The sequence below is a fragment of the Ovis aries genome, chromosome 8, assembly GCF_016772045.2.
Source record: "Ovis aries strain OAR_USU_Benz2616 breed Rambouillet chromosome 8, ARS-UI_Ramb_v3.0, whole genome shotgun sequence".
Lineage (NCBI taxonomy): Eukaryota > Metazoa > Chordata > Mammalia > Artiodactyla > Bovidae > Ovis > Ovis aries.
In genome coordinates, this window is record NC_056061.1 from 88,909,562 (window position 1) to 88,913,330 (window position 3,769).

At 48.5% G+C, this 3,769-nt stretch overlaps 1 non-coding gene across 1 annotated transcript; it reads left to right on the forward strand.

The window, feature by feature from the left end:
• Positions 1–2,373: 2,373 nt before the first annotated feature.
• TRNAS-GGA (transfer RNA serine (anticodon GGA)) lies at positions 2,374–2,445 on the forward strand. The gene has a single exon. It is a non-coding gene; the product is annotated as a tRNA-Ser (tRNA).
• Positions 2,446–3,769: the final 1,324 nt, after the last annotated feature.

The following is a 3,769-nucleotide window of genomic DNA, read 5'->3' on the forward strand; positions in this document are numbered from 1 at the left end:
AAAAAAAAAAGTATGCGTCTTTTTAATATTTGCTTTTGTGTCGCCCTTATCCACCCATCGGGCTTCCCAGGTGGCACAGAGGTAAAGAACCCACCTGCCAATGCAGGAGACTCAAGACGCCTGGGTTTGATCCCTGGGTCAGGAAGATCCCCTGGAGGAGGGCATGGCTACCCACTTGAGTGTTCTTGCCTGGAGAATCCCATGGACAGAGGAGCCTGGCGGGCCTCGGTCCTTAGGATCACAAAGAGCTGGACACGGCTGAGTGGCTGAGCACACACACCCACCAACCCCATGCTTGTGCATGGGTGGACCCTACACCCACCAAGAGCCCAGCTGGGGTGCCTTGCTCACCAAGCGCCACACTCTCTCGCTCCTGGTGCATGCCTGGACTTGGTTCCATTCTGCCGGAATCTGCATGTTTGGTGGGAGCAACGCTGATTTTAAATCTGCATGAGTAGGAGGCTTTAACAATTTGCAGTCTGGAGGGAAGGGTTACGTAATCCTCTGAGATAACCATCCCTTCGTCTCCTCTCTACCTCCACCTCCTACAGTCCCGACGACCCCAAAGGACAGGGGTTACTTTTGCTTACTTTTTAGATTTGCATTATGCTAATAACTCCACTCCAGTATTCTTCCCTGGGAAATCCCATGGATAGAGAAGCCTGGAGGGCTACTGCCCACGGGGCTGCAAGAATCGGCCACAACTTAATGACTAAACATCAACAACAAATTCTTATTGATTAGATTTCATGATGCTTCTTTTGCTGGAAAACAGTGTTGGTACCATATTGTGTAGTGACAGTTTTTTCATACCTCTGTGAAAACACCATGGATGTGATTGTGCAAAAGCTATCTAAAATGAGCATCCATGTAGGTGTTAGAAAGAGACTTACCTCCTGGAGAACTCCATGTTACCGAGCGAAGTGGAAAACATCTGATGTAAGTGACTAAGATACCTTTTACTTTGAGAATCCTTCTTATCTGATTTACAGATCATCTTGGCCTGAAAGAAATGTTTTATTTTTATTTTTTGTGTCTTACCTCTGAGGCTGGAGTCTAAGGCTATCAAAGATGGGTCCTTCCTCCTCTTTATATTTCTAGTGCAGGGATTCATGTATTACACACAGTCTGTGCACTGTGCTGCTGGAATAGGAAGAACCTTTGTAGCCTATTGCAAGTTAATCTCTAAAGGGACACTGACTGTAAGTTTAGATTATACATAGCGGCCCACCTTTGGGAACCTTGTCTTGCAGGTTAGGAGCATTGAGCTAAAATATCTTCCCAGGAAGCTCGGTGGCCAAGCCCAGAAGGAGGCTGCCGGGGACCCCCCCCAGGAGGCTGCCTGGGGCCACCAGACATGCGGCTTTCCTCCCTCCCCTTTTAGTATAAAGAAGCCTGACTTCTAACTCAAGCAGGATGGTTCTCTGGGACACGAGTCTACCATCTTCTCGGTTTGGCGCCTTTCTTTGCCCCAGCAACTCATCTCTCAGGTTACTGGCCCGTCTACTACGAGCTTGGACTCAGTATCATTGTTTACTGTGTTGCGTAAACCTAGCAGTTACTCTCTGAATTTTATATTTATAATGCTTTTGGATCTATGTCAAAATATTCTGGGTATGCTATAAATATTAATACTTAGACTTCCCTGCCCTGGCCTTCTGGTATAAACTAGTCGACAAGATAACGTTAATGCCGCTGGCCTGCCGAAACATCTCACGGACAGCAGACTCCCAGGCTAAGACCTGCACGGACTAAAGCACAGGGTAATTAAGGGTAGCATCAAGCGCAGTATTCGAGACAACATTTTAAAAATTCAAAAATAGTGATGTGAATATCACCCTAAGTGTAGAAGAGGAGAAATGAAAAAAAAAAAAAACCACAGAAAACAAAACATAGAAATGGTCAGAAAGCTAAAGTAATGGGTGGGCCAAAAAGTCCATTTAGCTTTGTCTATAAGATGTTATGGGAAAACCCAAACAAACTTTCTGACCAACCAATAAAACCAACTGAATGCCAAGTAACAGAATATCAGGTTAGAGAAAATTCCAAATGGGTGAAAAGAAACCAAAAAACAAGTGGGACCAGGAAGGTGGAGGAAGGGAGGACTCAGAAATCAGGGCCGCTGGGTTGAGTTTTCAACCCCCTAAGGCCTTGGTGGGGACGTGCCCGGCTCACTTGGAGCCAAGGAAGGAGCTGAGCCCGTGAGCCATCCCTTAACTTCATGTCCACCAGACCGAGCCAGCACCAGTGGTCACGGGCAGGGGCTCTGATTCAGGATTTCCCGTGTTTGTCTAATCCTCAGAATCACAGGGATTCGCTGAGACGTTTGATAACAGCACAGATTCCTGGGTCCCCCCAGAGACCCTGTGGGCTTCCCTGGTGGCTCAGAGGTTAAAGCGTCTGCCTGGAATGCGGGAGACCCAGGTTCGATCCCTGGGTCGGGAAGATCCCCTGGAAAAGGAAATGGCAACCCACTCCAGTACTCTTGCCTGGAGAATCCCATGGACAGAGGAGCCTGGCAGGCTACAGAGACCCACTCAAACCCAGTCTCTGGGGAAAGGCCTAGAACTGTACATTTTACAGGTGCCCCAGCTGACCGCTGTGACCCAGCATGTCTGGGGATGATCACACAGCTGAGGATGACCCAGGAAGGAAGCCAGAAATAACGGAAGAGTCCGTCTTTCAGACCGTCCCACAGCACCTGCTTACCACTTACCCCTTCGCTTAAGGAATCAGATTTCAAGATAGACTGTGTTAGTGAGGGGCTTCCCTGGAGGCTCAGACACTAAAGAATCCGCCTGCAACACAGGAGAGCCAGGTTGAATCCCTGGGTCGGGAAGATCCCCTGGAGAAGGGAATGGCTACCCACTCCAGCATTCTTGCCTGGAGAGTCCCATGAATGGAGGAGATTGCTGGGGCTACAGTCCATAGAGTCGCAAAGAGTCGGACACAACTGAGCGACTAACACTTTCACTTTCATATTAGTTATAGGACAAGGTTTGTGTTACAAGTGAAAGGCATTAGTGTCTGTGTGTTTCCAGTTTACTTGTCCTGTTGGGGTGGCGGCTGTAATCTGGTCCCTAGATTTTTACACATGAATATTCATGGAATTTTACAGTCTGAACAAGCTGCTAAGAAGATCATCTTCTCAAAGTCCCTCATTTGACTGCCAGGAGACGCCCCTGTGTGCTTCGTACACAGGAGGACCTTACTGAAGGTGTGGGTCTTTTCTGAGCCTGGGAGAATTCTGGAGCTTACTCCCTTAAACTTTAACCTATAAATGAATTAAACAGAGTCCGATGCTAGCTTTCCTAACCAACGACAGTAAACCCTTAGGGGAAAGTTTGTGCAGCAAAACTCCAGGAGTTTCAAGAATTCACTCGCACCCTAAGAAGCTCAAATATGGCTCAGGTTATCCTAACGTGGCCTTGACATGCTCTTGGGAGATTGAGCCAGTGTATCTGGCTTGGAGGCTGGCACTTCAGATAGTGAAGATAACCCCTTTATCTTGGGGAAGGGAACCTTTGCTCAGCCCTCAGCCAGCCTTTGTGGCTATTCTCATGGTAAAGAAAAGCATTTGTCTGAGGTTTTTTCTTCTTCACCACCACTGAATTTCACTTTGAACCCCTGACACCTTGGGCCTTCTCTCAGGCAGAACGGGTGGAATCCACAGGCGCCCAGGGTGGGAGGAGGTGGGGTGGGGGTTGAGGGGCCGGGTGCAGGGACGGGGGAGGGGGTCCAGCAGGGACTGAAGGGCACATACACCCCC